This window comes from Spea bombifrons, chromosome 9, assembly GCF_027358695.1.
Source record: "Spea bombifrons isolate aSpeBom1 chromosome 9, aSpeBom1.2.pri, whole genome shotgun sequence".
Taxonomy (NCBI): Eukaryota; Metazoa; Chordata; class Amphibia; order Anura; family Pelobatidae; genus Spea; species Spea bombifrons.
The window spans coordinates 6,234,110-6,255,483 of NC_071095.1; the positions used below are offsets into that span (position 1 = coordinate 6,234,110).

Consider the following 21,374-nt stretch of genomic DNA (forward strand, 5'->3'; position numbering starts at 1 on the left):
TTCCACTTCTAGAAGTCTATGTGATGTCAACGCATGGAGGGACCTTTTTTAAATCTACACAAACCCCCCAGTTCGCAGTGTTCCCGGCATGACAAGTACGCATGGACATGTATGCACCCTGTTAAAGAGTTACTATTTGGAATCACATCTGGCGCAGGATCTTCTTGTGGAAGGAAACACAAGAAGGTCATCTTGCGCCCCTCTTGCCCCATGAAAGTTACTGTTTGGCAGCATCTCAGGGTGAGGTATTTATTAATTCCCAATGATAAGGATGACTATTTAAATCCATAGTCATGAACACTCATGATCTGAAAGCTGTGTGATGTATCCATGTGTGAATAATCAAAATGAAGCAATATATAGAAAGTGCAAGCTCCTGTAGACCAGGTATCTGTTTGCTGCATGACTATCGCTGGCTGAATCAATGGGTGTTTAAAACGAAGCATACTTTGTATCGATGTAATGTAACAGACGCATGGTACAGAAACAGTTGATGTCAATGTAATAACGTAATTTATGAGATTATTGATTTTTCCAGGCTACGGTTAAGATGAGCAAAAGTACACGGAATCAGGTGGAAAATTTGAACATTCGCACTACATAAAACCAAGCTCGCTCGTTGTGTACTGGAGGTGTACGAGGCATTTCTTAAATGATATATATTGGAATTTAATGATCTTCCGTGTGTGTGTGAGAATAAACTGCCAGGAATCGAATGGTGAATAGGATCTTATTTCAATAACTTTAATTGTAGTGTACTGAAATCGATATTTGAATTGAACTGCTTTTATAGATTTGAATACTTCAATCTGATCCTTCAGCATGATCGATTTGTGATCTGAATCACCGGAGGAGGAATGGATGAAAGTCGGCAAAGCCACCCAAGCGGCGGTAGAAGCACGAGGGTCAGGGATCCCATGCAGGGTACCAGGGATGAGACAAGAGAATGAGCAGATGGTCCAGAGGCCAGGGCAGGTGGCTTCAGGTTGGTTAACAGTAGACGGGCACGGGTCAGGGCAGGCAGCAAGAATCATAGTCAGCAAACGGTCTCCGGACGTCAATAACCCCTAGGCATGCAAATACAAAATGCAAAAGGCACTGAAAATCGGTAGAAGGATACAGTGGATATTTACACACGTCCACCAGGACATTGGAATAATCAATTACTGAAGGGTGTGCTTGGTGCCCTTTTATAGTGTCACCTATTTTGGTTTCCCACACGTTGCCTCTAAGACCTATTCATTTGTACGGGCAAGTGCGCTCAATTGAGGAGGTGACCCGCCATGGGACCTGGCAGGTAGGCCAGGGGTGTCCAGCTGGATCCCTGGACATTAACATTTTTGATTTAATAATCTGGGTCAAATTGAGTAGATTGAATGGAAATCAATCTATTGATGGAAGAAGTCTTTTTTCATAAAGTTTTGGTGAACACTCATTATTTATATGACAAGACTATAATTGACAGACTAAGACAAACCGATACATTAGGTGGAGAGAGCCCTGCTATCAAGCTTACAATCTGGAGGGAATGGGGTGACAAACATAAGGCACAGAGACGGGTGAGAGGTAGTGCAGTGACAGGGATGTTCTAGCAGCTAAAATGGTACGGCTTCTCTGAAGAAGTGGGTTTTGAGAGGTTTCTTGAATGTTGGGAGGGAAGGTGAATGCTAAAGGTTCCTTGGGAGTAGATTCCAGAGATATGGGGCAGCCAGAGTGAAATCTTGTAGAGGGGAAAAGAAAGAGGTGATAAGGGAGGAGGAGAGCCTCAACCCATGGAAAGAACGTAAGGATCCCGTAAGGGAGTATTTGCTATCTATGTAATCTATGTAATTATTGTATATGTTTTAACCCGATCTTATGGGCTGATGTTAGCAGTTAGTCTAAAAACATAATATGAAATGCATAATATGTCTTCCTTATCTGCAGCACTCACAGAGTAGACACTAAAGAGTTGGGAGCATGTATAGAATTTCCGGAACAATCTTGTAACTCTATAGCTTTGGACCATTTTGCAAACCATTTGCATGTTTTTCATGTGATAATCCAGACACACCAGTCTTGACTCGATCCTCTCATTCTGCCGCTAAGACTTGACATTTGACAAATGTTTCAGCTCAAATTACATTCATTTATACAATCTATGGTTCATGTTATTATTCGCGATTCTTTTTAATACAGATATGTTCCAAAATTATGAAGACATTTAAAAAAAAAAAAATTAGAAGCACCCGAGTGTGACTTAATTGTCCTTAATTTGATGTTCTATGGTGGGTAAACAGAAAAGCAATTATGTATCACAACAAATAAGATGAATGCTTGTGATACGAAAACGCATCGATATACGTGTGGTCAGAGGCTCGGGTTGAGTAATTTTCTTAATTTATACCAAGAAATAGGTGGCCAAAGGCCAAAATGAAAATGTATTTGGCTGTCACATTTCTTCTGTAGCTAATCACATGGCAGGCAGAGTGTAGTTATCTTTCTCTTCGGAATGCCGGGGTAGATGGGGCCATTGACAGAAATATAAATTGCAATGACCATCAGGAGATGCTATGAAATCAGACTTGTCATTTCAAATAAAATCAACAAACTCTTGACGTGTAACCTATGCTTGAACATGCAATATATCATTTTGTGCTTCGTAGACTTGCCACCTGACATAAGAGATAAAATGAATCTGATTTGCCAATGTCTGTTTCTATAGTGAGCCATCCAAAATGACATTTCGAAACACTTTGCAATAGCCAGCTGGGAACAAATACGTGCTGTAATTACCGGTCCACTTGGTTAACTGAGGGAGATGGTTAGGGTCTACGGGCTTGCATCGTCTAAGGTCGCGTTGTCTATATATTGGAATCACGATGGTTAGGATTATGAAATGTTTTGACTGATCTACGACGAGTTAAGGCTGCCTCGTCTTTACTCTCGCCGAGGTTTAGTCTGCCTGAGGTTAAATTAGGTTGAATCCATTGCCGTATATACATCTATCACAAGTATCTGAACAGCAATCCTCCCACAGATTGCAAGACACTGACACATTTCATATCATTTTCGGAATCTGGGCCAACATATATCTAATTTATCCTGGTTTTTTTTACATTGGAATCCAAGGATTCCAATGGTTGGTTTTTTAATTACTCGGGATTATCTCCACTAATTAATTCAGCCCAGTATCTTTAGATGGTTTCATGTTGGTTCAGGTCACCTAGTCCTGCCCTAGTGTTGGCCAAGTGACATTATCTTTAGACTAAACATATTTTGGGTCGGGAGGCCATATCTTGAGACTGGTGTAGAATTGGCTATGATCACCACGTTGATAGGTCTAGTTGGCCAATGTCATGTCATCATTTGATTGCTCTTGGGTTGGTGAAGGTCACATCGTCTCAAGTAAAATTACCTTGGCTTATTATTTCTCCTTGAAACATAATGAACATACATTTCTAGTAGTTTGCTTCATAGCATTAAATATCTGAAACTACCGTTCTTTTTTTTTTTTTTTTTTTTTTCTAAGACGATTTTGTATATGTCCTTTGTTCGCATTTAAAGCCTTGGCTCGACCCGATAACTATGACAACAAGAAAATAAATTAAAAACGATGTTCCGAAACAATTTCCAATGTCTAACGCCGTTCGCAAAATCATAGTTGAGCAACAATCAATAGCGTTATTGTTGCAGTTAAGTAAATGTAGGTTATTTGGTTTTGTACTTCGGCAAAGACAAAAAGGTTCCTCTGCTTTGAATGCAAGGGCAGTATTTACAGCATTTGTATTATCAGATGTCTCTCCAGAGAATCCATTTGATCTCCAAACCTAAGCGTTCTGTCATAAACACTTCTCTGAAATATCCTTTTTTTTCAGTGACTGCGCGAGGTTCTAGCACTTACAGCTCTATGCTAACTGCATTATTACCAAAACAAATGACCTATGATTTCTTCAATGTGACCCCCTTGTGACTTCCGTGAATGAAAATGCAGTAATCAACGAATGAAAGATGTTTTAATGCAACTTGCCTAAAATCGTACCAAAGGAAAACTCTAAAACTACTCTTGGAAAATAAAAAATTAAAAATATATATCTATATACGACAATGATATAGTGGACATGCGTTGTGTTATGCTAAAAATGTTCCGTATTATAATCTGAGGCATAGTAAGTAGATATATGGATGGGTGAGATGAAGTGGGCTATAGCTGGAGTCAAATCCAATAACTTGGCTTGGCCTAGCTCATCATCAATGGCTGATATTTGGTCCTTGGCCATGCCCTTATGAATGGTTGAGCAAATACCCACGTTAGGCCAGGCTCTGCTAACTTGTCCTACCTACAGGTTCTACTTTTGGCACAAATTCCAACCAGAATGCTGAGGCCTGGGGAAGTAGTGTTAATAATTTCCAAAGCCCACTTTCTTAACCCCTTAAGGCCTCAAAATGGGCGGTCCCTAAACCCATTGAAAACAAAGCATTTTGAGCCCGTACATGTACGGGCTTTGTCATTAAGGGGTTAAATCATGACCCACACGACGATTCTACTTCCTCAAATGTCGTGTCCATCGCCACTTAAATATTGTGAAACACGTGACATCACTTAAACTAGAAATCAATACCATTTTTGAACAAAAGTTGCCATTTTTAGAACATAGGAGACAAATTTTACCCCACCTACTTCACCACATTTATGAAAGTTATTAACTATTTAGAATCAGAGCACTACTTTACATAAAATTCACTTTTTCTTTCCTTGTGTCGGATTTAGAAATACCTCAGTCTTTATCTTCGGAATTCCACAACAGACCATACACGAAACTAATAAAAAAGCTAGCTATTGATAAAAAATGTAAAGGGCAATATAACCCTGTTTATATTTGATGAATACCAAAAGCTAAACCAGGTAATGAAAGGTTAATAATGTACGAACGCTCTTATGTAACAGACAATAGGCCCATCAAAGCGTTGCTTCTCTATAAAATGACCCGTTCATAAGCGTAATAAGCTAATGAGAACTTTCCTTTTTATGTTTTCTATAAAAAAAGGTGTTAATTGGAACACTTCAAACAAATATTTTCATTGTCCTTGTTGCGTGAGGAGTGTAGCATGTCTAAAAACATGGAATAAGCGCGTGGGTATAATTGTCCGATTAATTCTTTATCTGGCAAATGTCCCAAACATTTTTATTTCTCACCCTGAAATAACTTGTATTTCTTTCACCATATTTTGCAGAGACAAATAGTTTTGTAAATAAATGTAAACGTTTGAACCCCCCCTTATTTTTAACGTCCAACATAAACATATATCACGTTAATTTGCAAAGTTTATAATCCAGAGACAGCTTATTGTCTGTAATCAGGCAACACAATTAAGGGGCATTTATTGGTTAAAATAGTTTGTTGCCATAGCAGCAAGGTATCGGAGGTTTCTGCAATGCTTTTATTGATTTAGCCTGCTAGAGTTTATGTTTTGCCTGGGTACAAAACCATTAGCGTGGGTGTTAGGAGCTTATTGAATGGATCGATATTATATGATAAAAGGAAGATGCGCGTGCAGAGCTCCACCCTCCTCTGAAGAGGAGACAACAATGGAGATGGAGAAGCGAAGAAGGAGCAGTGGAGAAGCAGATGCAGGATCGGAGACAAAATAGTGGAGTAGGAGGGGAGGAAAAGGAAAAGCGAAGAATGAACAGCAGAGAAGAAGAAGGAGAATGAGAGATTGAGCAGCAAAGCAGTGGATGAGGAGGAACGGAAAAGAAAAGAACAGAAGGAGAGGAGAAAAGGCATGGAATTCCTCCTAGTATTCACTTCCTAGTTTTTAAATTCTTATTGCTTATTGGACAGGTTTTTATTAGGTCGAGTTGATCATGAGGAGGCTTAATAACTTATGAGATGAATGTAGTTACCTCCTACTGTTATAACAATATGAATTAATAGTGAATGAAATATGTGTCATTCCAATAAGGATGAACACACTCCTGATTGAAAATAATAAAATATATATATATAAAAAAAATTATATAAAGCAAGTTTGACACACAAACAAATGCTTTATCACAATCAAAAGATATGTTTTATCTTTTATACTTTTTATATATGTTTTATCTTTTTTAACTTTTGTAATAATAAGACATGATAGGGCGGTGGAGATTTGTTGTCTCATAACGTGAATCAAAAATGCCCTACCTTTTCCATTTCATCGATGGGAGGAAAAAAAAAATCCTAATTTTTTGGTTAACTTTCCTTTCCTTTTCCTTTAGCAGACGCTAATTTTCTACAAAGTTTTTTCCAGACCCTGCCAAGTTATATAACTCATTAAGATGAGATTCAGCTAATTATAGGTAAAACAGATTTAACATTCATATATTTGTATCCATGTGCAGTATATCAATTAAATTACCTACACGGGATCCTATTTACGCAGCCTAAAGGATATTGTCAGCTGTGGGGATTTAAATTCTCAGATTATTCCTCCCATATGTTCCACACACACACACACACACACAAAAAACAAAAATGCGCATTACAAAGTCTACACAAAAAATGTAGACCTTAGATAATTTTCTCTTGGTTGCATCTTGGAAGTTTTTTTCCTCTCATTCTCGAGAACGGTTCGTGAAACTGATAGATGAACCCCTTAATGACAACGCCTGTACATGTACGCGCTCAAAATGCATTGTTTTCATTGGGTTTGGGGACCGCCCATTGTCCTTAAGGGGTTAATCTGGGGTTTGTAACAACCCTACCGTACTGATCTCGGGGCGGTGGAATTGCTCCTGTGCAATGGGAAGTTGGTTTAGTCAAATTAGCCATCTGTCTGGGATGGATTTAAACACTGATCTGGTAAATTTTACATTTGAAATGGCCGTTGCTTATTTTGCATTGATCGGTATTCATGAAATGTTTGTAGTGGATTACTTAGAATTTGAATAACTACTGTGGTCTAGAGACTATCCAGAATATACATTCAATATTCCATCCTTTACTTTTTTGCTTTCTGTTCAATATTAGTCAATTATGCATTATGTCTGCAAATATTAGTTTTTTGGGGGGTTTTTGTTTTTACAAACAAAACAAGAAAACCCGGAGAGTTCCTAGATATGGAGATTTCTCCGTATTTAGAACTTTGCTCCAGAATTGCTAATTACGCATAATAAAAAAATGTATTTTTTTTAAAAAAAGAATTTTTAAAAGTAAAAATAATAAAAAAAAAAATTTATTTATTTTTTTTAGCTTTTTTTTGGTTATTATTGAAAATACATCGCCAACGATTGGAGATCTGCGTTCATCGAAGTGATGAACCTATTTGTTATGTTTGAATCTCGGGAATGAGTGCCACAGTTGGCTTCATAGAGCAGATAACAGAGGCTGCCCCGTGAATCTTGTTCCCTTAACATTTATAGTTTTGTGCAAGTTCATCTCTAAAGTTATATTAAGACTTTGAAGTACACTTGGTTATTCCCATGAGTTTATACGTGCTGAATCTGTTTGAGTTTTGGCCAAGATGAGATGTCTGAAGTGCAAGAGAGTGGGAGGGAGAGGAAATTGATGGTGAAGAAAAAAGAATGGAAGGGAAAGGAAAATAGAAGGAAAAGGAAGAGGAAAGGGAAGAAAGGAGAAGGGGAAGGAAAAAGGGAGGTGATGAGAAAAGGGAGAGAAAGGAAACAAAGGGGAAGGGAAGGGAAGGGAAGGGAAGGGAAGGGAAAAGAGAGGAAAGGGAATGGAAAGGGAAAAGGAAGGGAATGAGAAAGGGAAAATGTGTCTAGCCGGTATCTCATCACCTGTTTAATGAACTACCTGCCCGAACTCTGGATCCATTCTTTGTTGGACGCGATTGGTCCATCCTGTGACCAAATCGCCACAACTAAAAGAAAATAACCCGGCTTCATGTCTCTATACATACACACCATGAGAATAGTAAACATCCAGTGGTACGAGCATTATGTTTAAAGGTGCTCTGCGGATCCGGTAGGCTATAATAGTAGGAAAAGAATATGATTTTTGACTTGTTGCCTTCTTTTCTCCCTGCATAAAGCCCCATACCCATTGGGGAACCGAGCGAGGAGTGTGACAGTATGAGAGGGATCCCGCTGGCGTCGCTGCTTGCTGTCACTCACTATACTAATGGGAACGCAGTAAAAAGAATACATTTTAACAGCATAAATGTTTAGACCACTGTGCAGCGACTGCATGATTGTAGTCTTTATAATGGGGTTTGTGAGCTTCTAGAACTTTATAAAACCCTCATGATCTATAACGCTTAGATTATCGAGTTGCTTGTATGTGCTTACACGTGTTTTAGTAGAATGTAAGCCTTAAACCATGTTGAATAGATCATTTTCTTTCCAAACACCTCTGTCTTTGTGTATGAAAAGAGGAAAAGAAAAATCTTATCAAGGATTCTAATGGAATGTCATTATGCAGGGTCATTTCCTGACTATTAATAGAAGAATACCTAGAGCTGCATAGAAGGTCATCAAACACTCCAAGAAGCATTTGCCGCGAGAAGCGAGTTGCACGATTTTTATGACGGCTAAAAATAGTGCAGCGATTTGCCATACATCAGTTTTTTGCCCCAATCTCATGGTGAAGGGGCAGATTTTAGGGTCTTACAGGTTGGAGTTGACTCCTTCCTGTCCTGTAGCTTTTGCTACTAATATGTTATGGTCGAAAGCCTTGCTTGACATGACAAGTCATGGTTTTCTAGAGGATCCCTATTAGATCGATTTGGTAAGTAACTACATGGGATCTTTACGACGGGATATATTTTTTTCTTTGTTAATCAAATTTGTTGTTAATCAAATTTCATTACATTTTCACACAGAAAATAAGGAGAAATGGAAAAAAAAGTGAATAACCAAATACAAACATCATCACATCACAAAACAGGGCCTTTTATTTATTAAGCACTGTGTTAAAACCTTATGGACATTTACTTGAGTTTTGGTAGCTGCAGATTTAATATCTTTACCTATTCTTCCTCCGAGAGCCAAACCTGAAGTAGACTCCTAAGGCAATGGTTGACCTGGTAGAACCAAAGTGGACGGGTGCCTACATGCCAAAAGACTGGTCCGCCATTGCCCACAATCGAGCGTTGTATGTATCCTGTAAGGAGGCCTCACCTGCAAGAACCTCCTTGGAGGAATCTGCATTAGAGAGGGTATCATGAAGGGGTTGATACTAATGGTCTTCGTGCCCTATGAAGGGTGCCCCCAGAGATTGTTGATCTGTTGTATATAATCCTAGACTATAGTAGATGATACATAGCATTCTAGAAGTATAATTCATTCCAAACTCTGGTAAGTGTTCATCGACTTTTGTAGAGAAACATCTATATCTCGTTTCACTTCTCCAAATCTCTTGATGTTCCACTAAAATCACTTTTGATAACGCGCCATCAAAATCCTGCCTAAAGTTACGCATTTCGTACCGTCACCTTCACAGCTACATCTGAGAAGTACAAAATCCAAAATTAATATTTGCGTTAGACTCAATGCATCTAAGCGTACAAATCTAGACAAGATTAGGTAAACTTCAAAAAAGAGGCTAAAGCAATATGTATCTGACCAAATTTGCATTCGTCGCCGGCACATTTTATGTTATTTTGAGCTCCGACCTCATATTTAATGCATAATTGGGATACTAGTAACAAAGACTCAGCAAGAATTTGTTTATTTTGTAGAAACTGTTGTGCAAAGACCTGCACTTTTCCCTTTCGACTTCAAATTAAAAACTCATACTAGTAATCATCCATTACCGCATAGCCTTCGTTGGATGCTGACCACGTTCGTTCAGCAACGAAGCTACGCTCTGCTTACCATCGCCTGTCGATAGAAAATTATATCAAAGTTTTTTTTTTTCTTTTCCTGCTTCGTTTTTTTCTTCTCTTTCCTTTCCTAGCAGACTTTCACCATTTCCACCGTAGAGTCCGCCATTTTAGATCAGACAAGCTAAGATGTTTCCTAGCCATAGGTGGGCAAACTTGGTTAAAGTCTTCTAGGTTTAAATCTTGTGCGCTTGCGGTAATTGCGTATACCTAGTATTTCACCTCTTATCTTTTTTTCTTGATAAAATCAAATAAAGATTGATTCACAAAAAATATATACCGTATTGGCTCGGATATAGGCCGCCCCCGTATATAGGCCGCACCCTAAAACTTTTTCTTTAAAAAAGCACCAAAAAAACATGCTGCCACTCTGTCCCCCCCCCGAGATATGCTGCCACTGTCCTCCCTCCCCGAGATATGCTACCACTGTCCTCCCTCCCCGAGATATGCTGCCACTGTCCTCCCTCCCCGAGATATGCTACCACTGTCCTCCCTCCCCGAGATATGCTACCACTGTCCTCCCTCCCCGAGATATACTACCACTGTCCTCCCTCCCCGAGATATGCTACCACTGTCCTCCCTCCCCGAGATATACTACCACTGTCCCCCCTCCCCGAGATATGCTACCACTGTCCTCCCTCCCCGAGATATACTACCACTGTCCTCCCTCCCCGAGATATGCTACCACTGTCCTCCCTCCCTGAGATATGCTACCACTGTCCTCCCTCCCCGAGATATGCTGCCACTGTCCTCCCTCCCCGAGATATGCTACCACTGTCCTCCCTCCCCGAGATATACTTCCACTGTCCTCCCTCCCCGAGATATGCTACCACTGTCCTCCCTCCCCGAGATATGCTACCACTGTCCTCCCTCCCCGAGATATGCTGCCACTGTCCTCCCTCCCCGAGATATGCTGCCACTGTCCTCCTCCCTCCCCCAAGATATGCTGGCCCTGTCCTCCTCCTCCTCCCCCCCCGAGATTTGCTGCCACTGTCCTCCTCTGCTCCCTCCCACCCCGACTTACCGGAGCAGACTCCCGGGTGTCTTGCGGGGCCGGCGGGGGACATCTACGCTATACGCGTATACAACTTCCGGTGCCGACACATCCGGGGTGGGCAGAGGTAAAACGCATCGTGCGGATGGTCCGCACGATGCGCTTAGACAACCTCCCGTGCCGGCACCCCCCCCCGTGGGAAGTGCTGGCAGGGGAGGCTGTCTGAGCGTATTGGGGAGTAGGATGCAGGTCCTGCTGCTGCGGGGGATCTGTATCCTAACCCCGCCCCGAATATAGGCCGCACCCCCACTTTAAAAGTGCGGCCTATATTCGAGCCAATACGGTATATAATTCTATCTTTTTCTATAGAATTCTATTGATGTCTTAGATCCTTGGGGAAATAATTCCTGATACTAAGTAAGCTTTAAATTAAAAGACCAGAATGTGTTTATTATTATTTAGCTCAAATGTCTTATCATTTTTCTATTCTATAAGCGTTCCAGCTAGAAGCAGAAGAGCAACATAACAAACAACGATTATGCAGTTAAGATTAGTCATTATCCACCATAAATATTAGGGAAAATAGAGGATTTTTAGATTATATATTTTTTTTTTATTATTCACGTCATTCGAAAACAATTTCATGGTTCATTATTTTAAACGCAGACATTTTAAGTAAATTAAATTGCAAGCATAACTTTTTTTATTACCAAACATGCAAACTCTAAATCAGCAAAATAGGAGATTCTAAGAAAATGTTTTTTTTTCCCTTTAAAGGCTTTCCTGCCGGATGGCTTGTAAGCTACATCTTATTAATTAGTTACATCTATCTATTGATCTATCAATCTATCGATCTATCTATCTATCAATCTATCTATCTATCTATTATCTATCTATCTATCTATCTATCTATCTATCTATCTATCTATCTATCTATCTATCTATCTATCTAGATCCAGCCACTGAAAAGAGGGTAGGGGTAGCATACCCAAGTACGTTGCCAAGTATGAATATTACTTAACGTGACGAATTTTCAAGTTACAAATTTTAACCCCTTAAGGACAATGGGGGGTCCCTAAACCCATTGAAAACAACGCATTTTAAGCCCGTACATGTATGGGCTTTGTCATTAAGGGGTTAATGTATCGACTTAGTGCTGAGCTGGCCCTGGCATCATACACAGCAAGTTAACCACAAAGAAATCTTACCCAAACAAAAGGAATATTGACAAAGATCTCCAGATGGCGGTTATCATCACAACAGTGTCTATAATACTCCAACGTGATTATGTGTTTGTGTTATCCATCATGGAATTTTCACTTGGATTAATTGATACATGCATCACCATTCTTACTAAATTTGATAAATGAGACAGACAATACACGTGAAATACAGACATGAAATACAGGAAGTAAGATATTTTAGCGTCATGTTATGTTGATTGGTGCGTAATAAAGAGCTGAAGCGCGTTAGCCTATTTTTTTATAGAGTATTATATAGAATATTATATTATAGAGTGATATAGCTTTATATGTTAAGGGCAGTGTTTTTACCTATTATATTTTCTTTGTTATATTTGAATACTACGTTACATGTTCATTTCAGTAAAAAGAGAGGAAATTAAATAATACTCACCAGTACTAAATTTGTTCCGGAACCACTCTGGATTTGTTGAGTTACAAGGAAGGTGGTCTATGTTAGATTTTTGGGCAAGCTGCAAAAGAAAATCCTGATTCATCTCCTGAGGAAGCCGGTTGTCCGGTGAAACGCGTTGAGAGAGAGGGATATATTGGGAAAGTTCCTGCTGCTGGACGGTGGACTTTCCTGTGCCTGGTTTAAAATCTGATTACCTTGTACACGCTTTTGTACACTTCGTCTGTTCCACAAAGAATTAAAGAATATTTTATGATGAGCGCATTTATGTCCTTGGAAATGTGAGTGCACTACTTACTTGCAGTATTGCAGAAGCCTTATTTGCATACAGAGTTACACTATATTTTTTTAAAATCTTTTTTTCCCTTATGTGGATGTGCGCCTCATTTGGAAGAATTGTGTAGATTATTAAGTGTTGGAGGAACGCTTATTTGGGTGCTGCTGCCTAATTAGGGAAAGTATAACTTATTTATTTACACTAGTGGTGTGTGTTTTCTTTTCTTGTGTTCTTGCTTTTTCTTCTGTCTTCTTTCTTCAATCTTCTTTCCTTTTCCTTTATCCGCTTCTCCATGGACAACTAGACATGGCCTAACGGTGAACAGAGGCTGTCCCCGAGGCTCTATCATGTTGCGGAAGTCCAAAGAGATGCCAGAATGATACAGATAGATTTGCGGAGAAAGACAGGTGCAGGAAAAGCTTTATTATTCTGGCCTCCCGGTGAACTTTGGCAAACGGGCACAGACTCTAGGCACAGCCTGTTCCTCCAAATACAGGACTGACCTGGGCGATCTAGGACACGTGGTCACCCTAGCCAATTGGACTTTTGGCTGGTGTTCTATATGCTCAGTCCAGGCCCGATAGCAACATAGTAATTTTGGGTGAAAAAAGACAAGAGTCTCTCAATTTTAACCTGGCTGTTGATCCAGGAGAAGGCCGAAACCCACCAAAACCAAACATATGAACATTTTTAATATAAATATCAGCTATGGAATTCATATTGAAAAAGTACATTCTTACCTTTTTTAATTATGAATGTATTGAACCTCTCATCTACAGGAGGATACTGCTATAAAAAGCCCCCTGCGAACACGGGGGAGTTTTTAATCTCCGCGCCTCTAAGCTTGAAATCACTGGTTAGTATAGTTTTATATCGTCCGAGCAGCATAATGCTGATGTTATCAGAAACGGGATTTTATCTTCTCCTGCTTACAGGGGGGAAAAAAAGCAAAGCTAACCAGTTTGTAACTCGGAGAACAAACACCGTACCTGAACTAATGCTGATTTGGATGCATCTGAATCATTTTAATGACCCTATAAAATCCCGCGTGTGTCTTGCTTTCAGGCAGAAATAGTGTGGTGCTTGGAAAACTTTCAGCTGTGTTGCAAATATGTATTTCTGCCTTCTAACTTCTAAAGCTGCTTTTCATGCAACTTCAAACACAAACCCGTTGGGGGGGTGCACATTGTTTTTTCTTACATAATTATCAATTATGAAGAAAAAAAAATATTGAATCTATATGCAGTGTTTTTTTTTATCAACATCTATACAACTTTGAAAGAAAACATTAGATAGATTATAATTATATCTTCCTTCCAATTATTATTGGTATAATTCTATTTCTCTTTTTTCTTTGTTCATGTTTCTGCCTTGAACTGTAAACTGGATTATGGTATTATTATTATTATTATTATTATTATTATTGTTGTTGTTGTTGTTTTTGTTAAGAATAATAATAATAATAATAATAATTATTATTATTATTATTATTATTATTATGCATTAATATATTTCATGGATCATTGTGTTATAGAAAAAATGTAAAAATAAAAATAATAATAAAAATAATATTAATAATAATTAATTATTTATTATTATTATTATTACTTATTTTTACATTTTTCTATAACACATTGTTCCATGAAATATATTAATATAATGTGCATTTTTTTCCTGTGGGGACATAGCCTCTATGTTAATGTTATCTTTTAAACTTTGCGGTTGCATCGGGTCTTAAATCTATTCTGCCCGTCTTGAATAGTACTCTGTTTGCTTTTGCCTGTCTAACTATAATTTTGCTCTTACAATCCTTTCAATGTAATCTGAAATCAGAATTTTACAGCCTTACAGTTTGTAAAAAGGCTGATGGGTTGTAGGGTCGTTGCACACGTCTACAGTGGTGGGAAAGGTCATCCTGGAGATGGTTCCACAAGCTCTCGCCTTGTGTTCATATTACAGGTGGGCAAGCACTTTTGCTTACATTCCAAAGCAGGCATAAATAAGTGCTTTCCTTCTCACCGAGACACTGCGAAAAGATCATGTACATCATGATGTTTATGATGAAGAAGACCTTTAAAGAAGGAAGCCCAATGATCGCGTGCATTATGATGTCAGCCAGCAGACATTTGCAGTTTTTCTCTGTGACCCCAAAGGAGTTACAACAAAAAGAAGCAAAATGTACTTTTTGGTCAGCAGAATAATGGATACCTGTAAAATCTCACTGCATTTACTGCAGCTGAACCTTAATTTAACAATGCATTTAATTTTTCCCAACCAAGTGTTGATTCTCCTACTGATTTCGTTGAAGAGGATATATTTTTTTTTTAACTCTGAAAAGTTGTAACTCAACCAAGCCATTCACCTGGTCAAGAAGCTTCTCACCAAGCAGCCCGAGTTACCTCGTGTTAACTGTAAAATAAATAGTCATTTTTAGATGGAAGGAATACAGGTTTCTTGTTTTCTTGTCATCATTAAATGTCGTATTGGATATTTCTGGACGTGACCATAAAAAGGTGCTATTTTGTTCTACTGAAAGATATTAAATGTAGATTAATAATACGACAGTTGGGCGTCCCTTGACTATAAATCTGAAGAAACAATTTGATGATGAACAGCGGTGATTCATATATCTTTAACCCCTTCGTGACAAAGGTTGATTTTACTTTTTGTACCCTTCATGACAATGGCCTTTTTAACATTTCTGCGCTGCTTGTGTTTAGCTGTAATTTTCTTCTTTCCCATTTACTGAACCCACACACATTAGATATTGTTTTTTTCAGGACAAGAAGGGCTTTCTTTAGATGACATTGTTTTGATTGTATCATATTATTTACTACTAAAACAAGTATAAAATATGGTGAAAAATTTAGAAAAAAATGACTTTCTAACTTTTAGTTGAAAAATCTTTTACTCGTCTATAAAAGGTAATGAAAAAACCTGCTAAATAGATTCTACTATTTGTCCTGAGTTTAGAAATACCCAATGTTTTTATGTTTTTTTGCTTTTTTCTACCCATTATGGGGCAATAAGTACAGGTAGCGTTTTGCTATTTCAAAGCCATTTTTTCCAAATCTGGTAATTCTTCCCCCCATGTGCCATTTCGGGTATCTTTGAACCCGGCCAATGCAATTTACCCCATCAAATCATATATTTTTGAAAACTAGACAGCCCAGGGTATTTCAAATGCTAGTATTTTAACTCTTTCCATGCACCATATCTACCACCAGTCTTTGTCAAACTTTGTGGTAGTCATTTTTTTGCATTTGTTTTTCCACACACATTTTACTTCAGGTATGAATTAAAAAGTTCTCGTATATGTCACTATCATAAAACACCCCAATATGTGTTCAGCAACATCTCCTGAGTACAGCGATACCTCACATGAATGATTTTGCCTGGCCGTTTGGGGGCAAAAGGGCCACATTTGGGGCATGCGCATTTTTCAATGTTGAACTTTGGCATTTGGGGATCCACTGCCCATGCCCTATTTGGTACATCTTTGAGCCGGGCCATTTCAGTGTGTCCAACAAAACCATATATTTTTCAAAACTACACACCACAGGGTATTTTAAATGCTGGTATTTTAACTCTTTGCATGCACACATTTTACCACCAGCATGTTTTCAAAGTTTGCAGTAGTATTTTTGTGTGTGTATTTTTCCCACACACACCTACTTTATGTATGAATTTACAGCTCCTGGTATATGCCGCTGTCACACGACACCCCATAATGTGTTCAGCAACATCTCCTGAGCGCAGTGATAACCCACATGCATGGGTTTGTCATTTTTGTGGGAACTAAAAGGCCACATTTGGTACATGTGCATTTTTCTAATTGGAAATTAGATGTGTGGCCATCCTTCCCCCGTGTTAATTGGGACGTTGTTGAACCTGGCCAATTCAATTTACCCCATCAAATCACACCTTTTTTAAAAGTAGACACCCCACGGGCATTTAATATGCCAGTATTTTAACTCTTTCCATGCGAGAATTGTTTTAAGCTAATATGCTAATTTTAGGACTTGCTCACAAAAATATATTTTTTATATATATATTTTATTTTTTTTTGCCTTTTTTTAAATTTTTTTTAACATTTTTTTTCAACTTGGAGGTTCCCTTGATAGTGACATCAGTGGGAAATGATTTTTACATTTTACTAGTTTTTTACTATTTTTTTCTAATTATTATTAATTTTATTTTATTTTTTAATTTATTTTTACTAATCACACTGTGATTAGAAAGCTGGGCTCCATTGACTTGCATGGTGAATGCAGTACCTGTATTCAACCTGCAAGTGGAGCCAAAGTTCTCTAGATGGTCTGGACCATCTAGCGAGCTTTTAAAATTTGTTGGTTCCTGTTACAGGGCAGCGGCCATCTTGCTTGATGGCGAAGATCATCGGCAGCTGCGGCTGTGACCGCTCTCCGGAGCGGTCACAGCCCATCGAAAGGTAAGTGTTTGGTGTCGCTGGATGCCTCCTGATCGAGGCATTCCAGCGACACCATTTAAGTTTAGGAGGCGATCGTCGATCGCCTCCTAAACGCTTTTAAAACGGGCGTCCGCCGCCATACAAAGTATGGCGGATGTTGACGCCCCGTGGAGGGGCCAGAGATGGCCCCTTCGTTCCGATCGCGGCGTTGCTGAATGCCTCGAGGTCGAGGCATTCAGCAACGTTTTTTGGGTGCAGAAAGCGAAAACAGATCGCTTTCTGCACCCGTTTAAAGACGTGCCGGTCCTGGCACGTCAATTGTCGTAAAGCACATGCTTTTCCGTGTCGTGCCAGGACCGGCAATTGTCGTTAAGGGGTTAATGAACTATGACCGACGCGTTCTCAGTCTGTTTCTGCCATTTTCTGTAACAAATCTAGCTTAGTGTAACTCCCACGTGTTTTATGAAAATATATCTTTCATTATTAGCACTCAAGAAAAACGTTAATGCTATACGTTTCATTGAGGTCAGCTAAACAATTTATGTCTTCTTCCCCTTAAAAGATGACTTGATAGAAACCACAAGCATAGTCAAAGATAAACATTTTCATCTTAAGCAAAATGTAAAAAAAATACCCTAAAACGACTATTATTTTATCCTCATTATCAAACTGGATTAATAACTATGAACAGTAGGCTGAGAAGGCGATGGGGGTCATGCGTATTATGGGGGTGACAGCACACCTGGGAACGTTCTGGCTCCGGCTACCCATAGCCCCCCTTACGGGACACAAGTAGGAGGTCCCGCTGATGTCGGTGGCTGAACCCACTGATGCCGGTGGGTCGTCCGGCTGATGTCAGTGGGTGGCCCCACTGACGTTATGGGTGGCCCCGCCCAGATTGTGGGACATGCGCTAAATTTAATGGAGAAGTGGAGTTGGGCATGCCGCAACACTGCTTCCGGGACCCAGGGTTGTACCTTAGTGACCGAGAGACCCGGAGAAGCGGCATTTCACCTGGAGAGTTCCCAGGTATGGGCGGACGTCCTTTGCCACAAAGCCCGGAGGGCCGGTCGCCCTTTTGTGCGAATAGGGCCCTTCGTTTTCTGCTGCTCAATGGACATTCACACAGGCACGAGCCTCCATACACCTTGTATGAAGCAGATGGGCCCCTTAAGACATGGAGCACGGGGACATAATGCCCCAGAGCTCTGTTGGGGGATGGGAAGTGTAGGGGAGGCTAAGGGCAGAGGTTAAATGTTTCTCTGACTACGTAATAGCTTACAAGACAGCGTATTGTGTTTTAGACATGTCTAAGTGAACATCCAACTCTTCTGTAATGTTAATTGCATTTCTTAAACTTTTCTCAAGACTATAGGTGCGCAGTGTTTCCCTGGGAAAAACTATTAGTTTGTTTAATTTGCATACATTTGGGGCTTAATTATAAATTTAGTGGGAATGCTATTAAAAATCTCTTAACTTCTATACCCGCAAACCCATTCCCTGTTTAATTAAACAGTGCAATAACCATACCGGCTTACCGTTATAGGAATTTTCTGCGGTGTTTTTTTTTTTTTTCTTTTTTTTTTCCCTACTATTTGTAAAGGTTTGTGAATCATTATTTATTAGAATGCAAATTGAAAGTGAATTAAAAACAAACGCTACTTTACAACTGTGACCATGGATCTGTAAAGGATTAAAACATAAGGGACAGAATTAATTAAGCGGTTGCCTCCAAAGCAGTAATGGGCTTTATCGTTGAAATTCTGTATTTTCTGTCCAGATGGAGTTAATTAATTTTTAACATGTAAATGGCCCAGGGTTTTCTTTCTTCAATGCTATTACACTGATCTAATCTGACTAGGTGGGAAGAATTTGGCTTTGAGATGCCGCCAGTGTGTCGTCCGTGACCTTTACCTTCTAACCCCGTTGGGTTTTGAAATGCATTTTTAGAGTTACATGGCATAGCTCTCTAAAGATGTTTTTTTAGATTATTTTTTTTTCAAATAACCAAAAAAAAATATTTATATTTCCCTGTGCAGTTCAAGGTTGTCAAGGTAACATAGAATTTAATAAATTTCAATATCACACCTTTTGAAATTGTACTGAGAAAAAGAACCAGTGTCGAAGTTGAAAAATATTCCCACTGGAAAAAAATAACTTTTCACCTCCTTTAGGAGCATTGGTAGATGCGGACGTGCATAGCAACCACCAATTGCCACGTGCTGGTTTGTATATCTGGGAACTCTCTGGGTTTGGGCCGGAGTCTCTGGGTGAGGCTTTGCTCCTCTGGGTCTCCGGGTCAGCTCTCTTTTTTTTGGGCAGGGCGAAAGCATTTGACTAGGTCTAGTCTCCACCCACTTCCCTTCCTACTCCCAGAACATCTATGGCTACCTCTGCCCCACGTGCCGCTAGCCCCACCTCCAGGCCTCACTGGTTCCACCCCTATGCCTCGCTAGCCCCACCCCTCACTTGACTAGTACTTCCCCCACACAAAGCAACTCCCATTCCATATGAATAATATAAAGCTTGGAGGAGAGAAGAGAGAGCGGATGGGATGGAAGCATTTAAATACAAAAAGGCATTTAACAAATTACAGGAGGGAAGTTTTTTTTTTTAAGGGAGGAGAAATGTTACAATGAGAGGCCATTATCTGAAACTAGAGGGTCAGAAGCTTAGATGTAATGTAAGGAAGTTTTACTTTACTGAGAGGGTGGTCAATAAGTGGAACAGCCTCCTAGCAGAGGTGGTAGAGGGTAATACAGTGAGGGTATTAAACATGCATGGGGCAGACATACGGCTCCTGAATATAAGACGAGACCAACGACTGGTTAAGGTTTGAGTCTTTACAGCAGGGGAAACGAGCGGTCTAGATGGGCTGAAGTGGTCTCATCTGTCGTCCAATTCAAAGTTTCTATAATACTTTCCAAGTGTTTTTCCTTCGGGGGGGGGGGAGGCAACCTATCTGACAGATGGGAAATGGGCATTTCTGCATCATAATTATCACCATAAGTAGTTATTCGTAACTCATATGATCTACATACACATTTTAACAAAAACTTTTCTACGTGCTTATAATATGATGTCAGCCTTCAAGCCATTTCCTGTAACCACAACTTTTCACATAAAATATCCATATTTGCTCAAGTGTGACTCCTGCACCGCATATCCATGTCATCATCATCATCATCATCATAAAATACTTAACAATTTTCTCTTTGGAATAACCGATATGGTTGAGAAAGTTACACGACTTGCATTCAATGTTTATATTTTCTTTTTTTTTGGCGTTCTATAAATATTAAATGTAAGCCGTTGTACATATTTAATGTGACCGAAATATATTTCATGCAAGATCGGTCATCACAAGATGAAAAAGAACCAGCTTTTGTTAAGATTACTCTTTTATCCTGTAAATAACAACTGAGAGATAATATTTGGGAGAGAGCTAGGAATTCATCAAAGATGGCCAACATGATATAGATGGATCGTGGATGATTGATAGATAGATAGATAGATAGATAGATAGATAGATAGATAGATAGATAGATAGATGATAGATAGATAGATAATAGATAGATAGATAGATAGATAGATAGATAGATAGATAGATAGATAGATAGATAGATAGATAATAGATAGATGGATAGATAGATAATAGATAGATGGATAGATAGATAGATAGATAGATAGATAGATAGATGATAGATAGATAATAGATAGATAGATAGATAGATAGATAATAGATAGATAGATGATAGATAGATAATAGATAGATAGATAGATAGATGAATAGATCGATAGCTAGATAGATAGATAGATAGATAGATAGATAGATAGATAGATAGATAGATGATAGATAGATAAATGGATAGATAATAGATAGATAGATAGATAGATAGATAGATAGATAGATAGATAGGAATTCATCTCAGAACCCAAAAAGTGGTGGTCAAAAGATTTTCACGACTAGTGGTATAAAAAAAAGCTAACATGAGATGGCACGAATATCCATCATATGACATCATATGACATCATACCATCTAGTTTGGAAAAAGGATCTAAACAATTAAAGGAACATATCCACTGCTAATACCCAGGAAAGAGATAGTTGCTATTCAGTTTACAGATTTATTTCTTCAAATAGGAAAATATTTTCCTATTTTTTTGCCAAAACCCCCTCAAAATGTGTGGAAGGATATTTACTATATTTACTA

The 21,374-nt window shown here is 38.9% G+C and overlaps 1 protein-coding gene and 1 long non-coding RNA gene across 2 annotated transcripts in view; one reads left to right on the forward strand and one right to left on the reverse strand.

The window, feature by feature from the left end:
- MDGA2 (MAM domain containing glycosylphosphatidylinositol anchor 2) overlaps positions 1-21,374 on the forward strand; it is a gene marked incomplete at its 5' end in the record, with an annotated part of 232,745 nt that overhangs the window by 37,687 nt on the left and 173,684 nt on the right. The gene's annotated exons all lie outside the window — the stretch shown is intronic.
- Positions 16,709-17,545, reverse strand: LOC128505090 (uncharacterized). The gene is made up of 2 exons (XR_008355531.1): positions 17,458-17,545; positions 16,709-17,371 (listed from the first exon to the last, which is right to left on the reverse strand). It is a non-coding gene; the product is annotated as an uncharacterized LOC128505090 (long non-coding RNA).